Source organism: Cherax quadricarinatus, chromosome 23, assembly GCF_038502225.1.
Source record: "Cherax quadricarinatus isolate ZL_2023a chromosome 23, ASM3850222v1, whole genome shotgun sequence".
Taxonomy (NCBI): Eukaryota; Metazoa; Arthropoda; class Malacostraca; order Decapoda; family Parastacidae; genus Cherax; species Cherax quadricarinatus.
The window spans coordinates 3,191,799-3,204,117 of record NC_091314.1 but is presented as its reverse complement, the minus strand read 5'-3'; the positions used below and the strand labels follow the sequence as shown (position 1 = coordinate 3,204,117).

At 40.1% G+C, this 12,319-nt stretch overlaps 1 protein-coding gene across 4 annotated transcripts in view; it reads left to right on the top strand.

Annotated features, from left to right (window-relative positions):
* Positions 1 to 12,319, top strand: part of LOC128685824 (G-protein coupled receptor moody-like) — a 377,281-nt gene that overhangs the window by 230,724 nt on the left and 134,238 nt on the right. The window lies entirely within an intron of this gene.

Genomic DNA, 12,319 nt, shown 5'->3' with positions numbered 1-12,319 from the left:
GATCAGGGCCTGATCAACTAGGCTGTTACTGCTGGCCGCACGCAGTCCGACGTACGAGCCACAGCCCGGCTGATCCGGCACCGACTTTAGGTATCTGTCCAGCTCTCTTGAAGGCAGCCAGGGGTTTATTGGCAATTCCCCTAATGCTTGATGGGAGGCTGTTGAACAGTTTTGGGCCCCGGACACTTATGGTGTTTTCTCTTAGTGTACCAATGGTGCCCCTACTTTTTATTGGCGGCATTTTGCATCGCCTGCCCAGTCTTTTACTTTCGTAGGGAGTGATTTCTGTGTGCAGATTTGGGACCATTCCTTCCAAGATTTTCCAAGTGTAGATTATGATATATCTCTCCCTCCTGCGTTCCAACGAGTACAAGTCAAGTGCTTCCAAGCGTTCCCAGTAGTTAAGGTGCTTGACAGAACTTATACGTGCAGTAAAGGATCTCTGTACACTCTCTAGATCTGCGATTTCACCTGCTTTGTATGGAGATGTTAATGTACAGCAGTATTCCAGCCTAGAGAGAACAAGTGATTTGAAAAGGATCATGATGGGCTTGGCATCTCTCGTTTTGAAAGTTCTCATTATCCATCCTATCATTTTCTTTGCACGTGCGATCGTGGCACTGTTGTGATCCTTGAAAGTGAGATCCTCAGACATTACTACTCCCAGGTCCCTTACATTATTTTTCCGCTCTATTGTATGGCCGGAGTCAGTAGTATACTCTGTTCTAGTTATTATCTCCTCCAGTTTTCCATAACGGAGTAGTTGGAATTTGTCCTCATTGAACATCATATTGTTTACCGTTGCCCACTGGAAAACTTTGTTTATATCTTCTTGGAGGTTAACCGCGTCCTCAGCAGATGACAGCCTCATGCAGATCCTAGTATCATCCGCAAAGGATGATACGGTGCTGTGGTGTATATCTCTGTTTATGTCTGATATGAGGATAAGGAATAAGATGGGGGCGAGTACTGTGCCTTGTGGAACAGAGCTCTTCACTATGGCAGCCTCCGATTTAACTCTGTTGACCACTACTCTTTGTGTTCGATTTGTTAGGAAGTTGAAGATCCATCTCCCCACTTTCCCAGTTATTCCTTTAGCACGTATTTTATGGGCTATTACGCCATGATCGCATTTGTCAAATGCTTTTGCAAAGTCTGTGTATATTACATCTGCATTCTGATTTTCTTCCAGTGCATCCAAGGCCATGTCATAGTGATCCAGTAGTTGTGAGAGGCAGGAGCGACCTGCCCTGAACCCATGTTGCCCTGGATTGTGCAGATTTTGGGAATCCAGGTGATTTGCAATCCTGCTTCTTAGCACTCTTTCAAAGATTTTTATGATGTGGGATGTCAGAGCTATTGGTCTATAGTTCTTAGCTAATGCTTTGCTGCCACCTTTATGGAGTGGGGCTATATCCGTTGTTTTAAGTGACTGTGGAATTTCACCCATGTCCAAGCTCCTCCTCCATAGTGTACTTTGGGCACGCGAGAGGGGTTTCTTGCAGTTCTTAATGAAAACAGAGTTCCACGAGTCTGGGCCCGGGGCTGAGTGCATAGGCATGTTGTCAATGGCTTTTTCGAAATCTATCGGAGTTAGGGTAATGTCGGAAATCTGGCATACATTTATGGAGTTTTGAGGCTCATTCATGAAGAAATCATTTGGGTCGTCGATCCTCAGACCGATTAGTGGTTCACTAAACACAGAGTCGTACTGGGATTTCAATATTTCACTCATTTCCTTGTTGTCGTCTGTGTAAGTCCCATCCTGTCTGAGTAAGGGCCCGATACTAGATGTGGTATTTGCCTTGTTTTTGGCATATGAAAAGAAATATTTTGAATTTCTTTCAATTTCACTAATAGCTTTAAGCTCCTCCTGCCTCTCCTGGTTCCTGTAAGAGTCATTTAGCTTAAGTTCGATAGTTTCCACTTCCCTGGTCAGCGCCTCCCTTCGTGTATCAGATATTCTAGCACTCCTGAGGAGCTCAGTGACTCTTCGTCGTCTTCTGTAGAGGGAGCGTCTTTTTCTCTCCAGTTTACTCCTGCTCTTCTTCTTTCTTAGGGGAATATGCCTAGAACATGCTTCGGCTACCAGGCAGTTGATCCTTTCAAGGCACTGGTTTGGGTCCATGTCATTTAAGACATCTTCCCAACATGTTTCGTTTAGGACAAGTGAAAATTTGTGTATGCAATAATTTCGCAAAAATCATTCTGAACCTAACGAAAAAAATATATTTCACTGTGTTTGTTTAGTATTAAATTATTGTAAACAAATCTAAAACATATTTAGTTGGATTAGGCTAAATTAAATTGCGCTTATTATAATAAGGTTAGGTAAGTTTTCTAACGTTCTTTTGGTGTAAAATTATAAATTTTTACATGAAGATTAATGAAAAAAATATATCTTTAAAGGTATAAAAGAAAATTTCAGAAATGACTTAAATTTAAATGAGTTCTTGCTAATTGACCAGTTTTACATATTCGGCACGACATATATATATATATAATTATATATATATATATATATATATATATATATATATATATATATATATATATATATATATATATATATATATATATTATTGTGACCACGAACGAGTGGTATTTAATCAATAACAACAATGCGACTAGCCGAGGACTCGAACCCATGTCGTTTTAGCCCGGGCTCAACAAACAATATATTAAATTATTGTACCCACAGAACAAGTGTTATTGATCAATAACAACTCTGCACTAGCCAAGGAGTCGAACCCATGCTACTTGTTCCGTGGGTACAATAATATAATATACTGGTTGTCGAGCTAGTACACAAACAAGGAACAGAATGAAATTAGCTCAGAGGCGTCCACACCACCGTATGTCCGTCGATGGTGGGTACAACATCTAGCTTGGCTGGATGCACCATTGTTAAGGATTGTGTGGTCTAGTGGTCTAAAGTGTCATGCGTTTTCTCTCACCATCAGGCGGGCCAAAACAGCATGGGTTCGACTCCTTGGCTAGTGCAGTGTTGGTATCGATCAATACCACTTGTTCTGTGGGTACAATTTTATATATATAATATATATATATATATATATATATATGTCGTGCCGAATATGTAAAACTGGTCAATTAGCAAGAACTCATTTAAAATTAAGTCCTTTCTAAAATTTTCTCTTTTACGTTTAAAGATATATTTTTTTCATTAATGTTAATGTAAAAGTTTTTAATTTTGCTCCAAAAGAATCTTAGAAAACTTACCTAACCTTATTATAACAAGAACAATTTATTTTAGCCTAACCCAACTAAATATATTTTAGATTTGTTTACAGTAATTTAATACTAAACAAACACAGTGAAATATATTTTTTTCGTTAGGTTCAGAATGATTTTGGCGAAATTATTGCATACACAAATTTTCACTTGTCCTATATGGCAAGATGAACGTTGCTATTTAAGCCAAGATCGCAAGTTCTGCCTATTCGGCACGACATATATATATATATATATATATATATATATATATATATATATATATATATATATATATTTAATAATACATTGGACAAATAATAAATCTTATTTATTGGGTAGAATATTTTGTTAGTGGGATGTCGTGAGGACCTGTCTAGTTGGGCCAGCGGACCTACTGCAGTGTTCCTCTTTTCTTATGAGTCGGGCATCGTTGCGCATCAGGTGTTTCTTTGTTGTGGGATGTGACTGTGAGGTGTGGTCTAGACCCTTTATGTGCCTTCCTTTGATGTATTACTTTCATAGTTCCTTGACAATGTGAGTAGTCACGAAAGCAGGACAAGCCACAGGAGGTGGAAATCTTTAGCTCAAATATTTTCACACTTCTCAGTGCGTCATCAGGAGCTGTGCAATGTTGCAAGGGAGCAACCAAAGCAGGGAGAGAGGTCTCTGAGTAGCGTAGGTGTCACCGGCCACGGTTACCCTTAGACTGGGTTAGCGGTCGGTGCCAAACCCACCCTCCCATCATCCCCCCACTACCCATATGGGGTAGGAGGGTTTCTGAGATGTCAAGTATGAATTTATAAGATATAAAAAGCCAGCCCTAAGCTTTTTCTAACCGTTTATAACAGGTCATGTGGTTTGAGAAAATAAGTTTCTCGATAGATACTGTAGACATGGATAAGTATTATTCTGTCTGACCTTTTCAAATAATGAAAGAAAGGAATACAATGTGCTCTTTGTCTGTTTAAATGTCCTACTCTGGGGTACTCGAATGTTCTACCCATGTACTCAGAAGTATCTCTTCCTAAATATTGTCTAGTATTTGTCTCAGTGTCGGTTAATATGCCATACATAGGAAACTTCTATGCCTATCCAATAATCCATCAACCCACCTGGCATAATGAACAATCCTGTGATTGTGTACAATGGTCTCTACTAAATAATTATCGAGCTTGTATAACCCATAATTCGAGTTGTATACTGTATTCCTTTCAGATTTCAAGAGGGAAGATTCAATTATGTTTCTTTCCATGACAGAACTGTTTGGCACTATAATCTGGGCAGCATCCCACCCCGGTGGGTGATTACATGCGCTAACCTGGTTAAAGATAGCCTTCGACTCCTGCTATGTCCTGACTGAGTTTTCATGCTGGGCAATTCTAGTTTCCAGAAATTTACCTGTTTGACCGATATATGAGAGAGAACATTGAGTACATGGGACCTTGTAAACCCCACCAACTTTGTTGGAGAGTGTGTTTTTACTCAGCCTTTGTTTCACTGTCCCCGTGTTTTTGAAAGCCAGGTTTATATTGATCTTTTTTAATACCTCACGCAGGCAAGCCAGATTCTCATGGTATGGTAAAAACTAGTACATTTTTCCTGGCCATCACTTCTTTAGGTTCAGTCCTGTAGAAAGTCTTTTTTTTGCTGACATTAGTGCCTTCTCGACAAAATCCTTAGGATATCTTAGTTTTGTGGCAATGTTGAATATCTTGCTGATTTCGTCCTCTAGGTACTCTGGACTGCAGATGTGCAATGCTCTCAAGAACATTCTGAGGAACACACTCCTTTTTATCCTGGTTTCGTGGTTGGAATAGTAGTGAATGTATGACGACACATTGATGGACTTCCTATTAACTGAATTTGAATTTTCTATCGACCCGATGGATTAAAACATCTAGGAACGGCAAAGTGTTATTTATTTCATGTTTTGTGGTGAACTTAATGGAAGGTACTAAGCCATTGAGTCTGGGAAGAAACTCATCAATGTTGTGATCATTAGGCCACAGGCAGAGAACATCATCTACATATCTGAACCAACTAGCTTTATCTGGGAGAATGTCTTTAAGAAGTCTAGTCTCATAGAATTCCATATATAGGTTGCTGAGTAAGGGGCTAAGGGGATTTCCCATTGCCATGCCTTGTTTTTGAGCATAGAATTTCCAATTCAGCACGAATTTGCAATCAGTAACACAATGTTTTATCAATTCAATTATTGTTTTCTTGGGGAAGGGCATGGGGAAGTTTTCTAGTTCCTCTTCGAGGTACGAAAGCAAGTCAGGGACAGGGACTTTGGTGAGTAGAGCTGTGACATCAAAGCTCACCAAAGAAAAGTCATGAGGGACATTTAATTTCTGGAGCTTCTCAGTGAGGTCAACATTATTTATAATATGTGCGTCTGAGATCTTACCAACCATGGGAGTTAGAAGTTTAACCAACCATTTAGATAGATTGTATGATGCTGAGCCTACTGAACTAATAATGGGACGGGCTGGGTATCCTGGCTTATGGGTCTTGATTACCCCATATAGATATGGTAGAGTTGCTGACCTAGCCGACAGATATTTAATTAATTCATCGTTCCCTTTCAATAATGTTTTAAGGTGTTTATTAAAATGGTTGTTGACTTGGTCAGTGGAGTTTTTGATGAGCGGTTCATTCGTTTCATTATCACTCAATAAATGGTTCATATACTCTAGATATTCAGTTTTGTCCATAATAACAGCTACCTTAAATTTATCATCTCATGAGAGGTGCAAAGTCTGATCATCACTGAGTTCTTTCTAAGCTTTTGTGAATCTTAATGGGCAATTGGGAAAAACTGGTTGGAGAAGTTCCATATACCATACCTTTGCATATATTAAAATTATCAGGGATTAGAAAAAGCTTAGGGCTAGCATTTTATTCCTTATAATTTCATACTTGACACCTCAGAAACCCTCCTACCCCATATGGGGAGTAGGAGGAAGATGGTAGGGTGGGGTTGGCACCGACCACTAACCCAGTCTAAAGGTAACCGTGGATGGTGACACCTACGCTACTCTGAGACCTCTCTCCCTGCTTTAGTTGCTCTCTTGCAACATTGCACAGCTCCTGATGACGCACTGAGAAATGTGAAAGTACTTGAGCTAAAGATTTCCACCCCCGTGACTTGTCTTGCATATATATATATATATATATATATATATATATATATATATATATATATATATATATATATATATATATATATATATATATATATATATATATATATATATATATATATATAGCCACATCAGAATGACGTAAAATAATTTAAAGATTTTTCTTGAGCAAGAAGGGTTTATCTGTGCTGTAGTGTGGTTGAAATTGGTGTTTTCAACTTTTCTTCCAAAGTTGTGTTTTCTATAGCGTAAGTTTGTGTGTGTTGCTTCACTGGCTGGACGGGAAGCGCCCGCGGGGAACACCTTAATGCAGCAATTAAAGCACAATCTGTTTCTCCGCTTATCCGTAGGCTAGTGTAGATAAGGATGATAAATAAGTGCAGAGAAGTGTGTGTGTGTGTGTGTGTGTGTGTGTGTGGTCACCTAATTGTGGCTGCAGGGGTCGATTCACAGCTCCTCTGTGTCTGTTTTTTTCTGCGTGTTAGAAAACATCTATGTGTACATTACCCTCCGTATAGGCACGCTTCTGTCCGTGTGTACGTGATCTTTAGCACTCAAGCGTATATATGAGTGTGTGTGAGACTAGGTACCTGTGTACACCCGAGCCTCTTCCCCCGCCCCACACACACACACACACACACACACACACACACACATCTGCCTGTGAGAGCTTTCTCGTGCACCTTCATATGAAAGAGAATTTCCTCAAATTAACTCGCCTGCAAATGAAAATACTTTTTATAAGTGAAATTTCTCACTCTTCTGCGCTCTCTTGTTTCTGCAGCTCCTTCGTAAACACGGTTCGCCGCTGTACTGCGATACACGCTGGTACAAAGCTGTACACACGCACACACACACACACACACACACACACACACACACACACACACACACACACACACACACACACACACACACACACAATGTAGTAAAAACGCTGATACGTCTTGCAATTTTTTTCGCGAACTTTTAGTGGTCAATTACGCTTGCACCAGCTGGTTCATGATACTTGCACCAGCCGGATCATGACACTGGTACCAGCTGACCAATCTTAAGAGCAACCCAAGAGCGACTGCCATCATAAGTCTGCAATATTGTCAAGTCAACATGGTTGCAGTAACTGCACGAGGCTCTAAACTCTGTTTATGGTGCTAATACCAACAACTGGTGTTTTCCCCACAAGATATTTATGGCCACCTTCGACCTGTCCTCCAGTTCATTTAGTTACGGTTCGGTGGCCGCTTCTGGCCTCGGTAACGACGGGGCTTGACCACACGCTGTATGGGAATGTAGGGTCTGGTGTGGGTGTGGGGCGGGACGTGGTTTGGGACGTGGGAGGGATACGGAGAAAGACGTGGGTTGTTCAGGGTATCGGAACGTGGTGTGGGACGTTTGTATAGTTAATTGGAACATTATAATGTTCCTCTACAATACTAAAGCTTACGTTCTAAAGTGTCGTTGCATAACTAATGTCAGTAATGTGTTGGGATGCACCAGCGGCTCTCAATGGACCAGGCTGACCCCTCAAGGAAGGTTCCTTGATGTTGGTGAGGGGCTCTTGATTTAGGGAATTAGATCTGTGCTCCAGTTCCCCGAATTAAGCCTGAATGCCTTCCACATCATCCCCCCCAGGCGCTATAATCCTCCGGGTTTAGCGCTTCCCCCTTGATTATAATAATACTAATAATGGACCAGGCTGGACAATAGTTTACCTGGAGTCTACCTAGAGAGTATTCCGGGAATCAATGTCCCCGCGGCCCGGTCCACATCCATGCCTCCCGGTGAATCAGGGCCTGATTAACCAGGCTGTTACTACTGGTTCTATGAAATACTGTGATGATAGAGAATGATGAAGCAAAATATTGACGGCAGTTCTACTTCTGGATGCATATTGGCCACGCTCTAATTCAGCCATTTCGTTGTTGCAAGCGTTGCAAATTTGGCTTAATTGCTAGATAGTGAGGGTGGACACAGGGGCGAATTTGCAGACCAGTGGAGGGAAAGATGGAAGGAAAGACAGAGGAGGAATTTGCTCTAAAAATCATCATATTTTTTGCTTCAAGGAACACTGCAGCAGGCCTACTGGCCCATGCGAGGCAGGTCCAAGTCCCCCACCGGCCCAAGACAATGCCCTAACCTAGTCAGGTTAGGTCACATTCACTTAAGGAAGGAGTATGGTATCTGACCTAGTAGCACAAGCTAGTCAGGTCTAACTCACACCCACCCACACCCACTCATGTATTTATCTAACCTATTTTTAAAAGTACACAACGTCTTAGCTTCTATGACGGTACTCGGGAGTTTGTTCCACTCATCCACAACTCTATTATGATACCAGTGCTTTCCTATATCCTTCCTGAATCTAATTTTTTTCCAAATTATATCAGTGTTAAGTACTGGTGTTCTAGGCAACAATGAGTCTCGTCATTTTCGCGTTGTACGGTAACTGAAGATGACTTTTAACACTTTCAGCTCGAAGAATGAAAGTGACTTTACCGTGGCTAGAACCATTCTTAAATAACCCACATCTTGGGAGGAACCTCAGGCGAGGTTTCGCATAGTCCTGGATCATTACTAAGTTACAGGAGGCACCGCAGAGTGCTTAAAATTTGTAATTAGTGAATTTGTGATGCAATACGTGAAAAATGTTGAAGTTTGACGTCTGTTCGCTGAGTGGTTTTTTCAAGGGCGACATTCTACAAGGGGAAGCCAAGAAAAAACCTGGAAACTGGAAGAGGTTTGGTGACTAGCTTATTATCGTTCTAGACTAAAGTCGGTCGTTCACTGCCTCCTCTCCATGAATACATTTCACGCGTGAAGACTTGGCAAACAGTTCGTTAAGGGAAGGTGTCTCAAGATACCCATGTACACAACCACCACCACCACCACCACCACCACCACCACCACCACTATCACCACCACTATCACCACCACCACCACTATCACCACCACCACCTCCTCCCCTACCAACACCCTGATCACCATCACTTCCAGCACCATTATCACCACCATCACCACCATTACGCCCTCCACCACCACCGTCCCGATTCCTTTCACCACCACCACCATCCTCACCAACATTATCCTCACCACCACCGCTGTTACCTGCACTATCATTAATAAAACCAGGTAGGTAGGTAGGTAGACCACCGCTACCACTAACATCACCACTACAACGATCACTCACCAGCACCACCAGTACCGATACCATCATCACCACACCACCACCACCATCACCACGAACCAAACAATTTCCCTCAGTCCACTAAATAATTACTCCCTCTCGTAAAAATTTCCTCCCACCACAGACGGCCTTCCAGTGTGTCTAAACTAGACACAAGAATCACAAAATACCCATAATTATTAGTATATTTTTCTGGCCTAATCTTTGTGTCGAGACAAAGGCGGCTCCAGCCTGGCGAGGCCAGCCTTATAAATTTTCTTCTCACGAGTGTACCATACGGTATATACCTTTCTCTAATGGTATATGCCATTAATGATATATACTTTTCTCTAATGGTATATTCCTTTCTCTAATGGTATATACCCTTAATGGTATATACCTTTCTCTAATGGTATATACCCTTAATGGTATATACCTTTCTCTAATGGTATATACCCTTAATGGTATATACCTGTCTCTAATGGTATACACCTTTAATGTCATATATTTTTCTTTAATGGTATACCTTTTTCTAATGGTATATACCTTTAATGGTATATACCTTTAATGGTATATACCTTTAATGGTATATACCTTTAATGGTACACACCTTTCTCTAATTTTATATACCTTTCTCTAATGGTATATACCTTTCTCTAATAGTATATACCTTTAATGGTATATAACTTTCTCTAATGGTACATGCATTTAATGGTATATACCTTTCTCTGATGGTATATACCTTTCTCTAATAGTATATACCTTTCTCTAATAGTATATACCTTTCTCTAATGGTATATACCTTTCTCTAATGGTATATACCTTTCTCTAATAGTATATACCTTTCTCTAATAGTATATACCTTTCTCTAATGGTATATACCTTTCTCTGATGGTATATACCTTTCTCTAATAGTATATACCTTTCTCTAATAGTATATATCTTTCTCTAATGGTATATACCTTTCTCTAATGGTATATACCTTTCTCTAATGGTATATACCTTTCTCTAATGGTATATACCTTTCTCTAATAGTATATACTTTTAATGGTATATACCTTTCTCTAATGGTACATGCATTTAATGGCATATACCTTTCTATAACGGTATATACCTTTATCTAATGGTATATACCTTTATCTAATGGTATATACCTTTATCTAATGGTATATACCTTTATCTAATGGTATATACCTTTATCTAATGGTATATACCTTTCTCACGGTATATACCTTTCCTGAAAGGAAAAGATACGTCAGAGAAGTGGAGCTTGGTAGCGAGGCGAGCCTCGACACAGTGACGCCTCGACACAGTGACGCAGGGGGCAACACCTGGGTATCTACTGGGTATCAGCCAGCGGATTCTTTTCATTTTACTACAGAGGTGATATACCAAGATTGTTTTATTCTAGAGTGTGTCTCCTTCCTTCACTGTTCTCGAGAACACAGTTTGAGGTTCATAGCATTTTACTGAGGCGACGTTTTGCCCACCAGGGATGGTGGGCAAAACGTTGATGGAAAATTGATAGAAAGTCCCCGGTGGACGAAACGTCTTCTATTCTTGTCGGTATTTCTTCCGTTGACCAACTTCACTGTTGTTGGCAGAACGCTGTTGGGATCCAGTATATATATATATATATATATATATATATATATATATATATATATATATCGTGCCGAATATGTAAAACTGGTCAATTAGCAAGAACTCATTTAAAATTAAGTCCTTTCTGAAATTTTCTCTTATACGTTTAAAGATATATTTTTTTTCATTAATGTTAATGTAAAAATTTATAATTTCTCACCAAAAGAATCTTAGAAAACTTACCTAACCTTATTATAACAAGAGCAATTTATTTTAGCCTAACCCAACTAAATATATTTTAGATTTGTTTACAATAATTTAATACTAAACAAACAAAGTGAAATATATTTTTTTCGTTAGGTTCAGAATGATTTTGGCGAAATTATTGCATACACAAATTTTCACTTGTCCTATATGGCAAGATGAACGTTGCTATTTAAGCCAAGATCGCAAGTTCTGCCTATTCGGCACGACATATATATATATATCTGTTTTTAGGCATCAGAGACCAAGGGAAGAACAGGAAGAAATTACGTATATATTGGGATGGAAAAATATTAATTATCTTGAAGATTATCCTGTGTAATAATCAGCCAAAAAATATAATTCAGTTAGTCTGGGAGGTATATGAGAAATATAATTCAGTTATTTTTTGCGAGGTATATAATTCATTTATTTTGCGAGTCATACTTGAAATAAAATTTAATTGGCGAGGTATACAAGAAATATGCAATTATATTTCGAGGTATATAGGAAACCCAGCGGAAACCTTCGGTCTCATGACCCGAAAAAATCCATTGGGCGGGTCATTGTATGATTAATGGAGACTCGAATCAGAAGAAATTCTTCTATCAGTTTCTTTTGGTGAGTGTGAATGTGTGAACCACCAGTCTGAGTGCTGGAGTGAACCCATGTATGAAGCCTCGAGCACCAGAGTGCTGGAGTGAACCCATGTATGAAGCCTCAAGCCTCGAGCACCAGTCTGAGTGCTGGAGTGAACCCATGTATGAAGCCTCGAGCACCAGTCTGAGTGCTGGAGTGAACCCATGTATGAAGCCTCGAGCACCAGTCTGAGTGCTGGAGTGAACCCATGTATGAAGCCTCGAGCACCAGTCTGAGTGCTGGAGTGAACCTATGTATGTAGCTTCGAGCACCGGGCTGAGTGCTGGAGTGAAGCCATGTATGAAGCCTC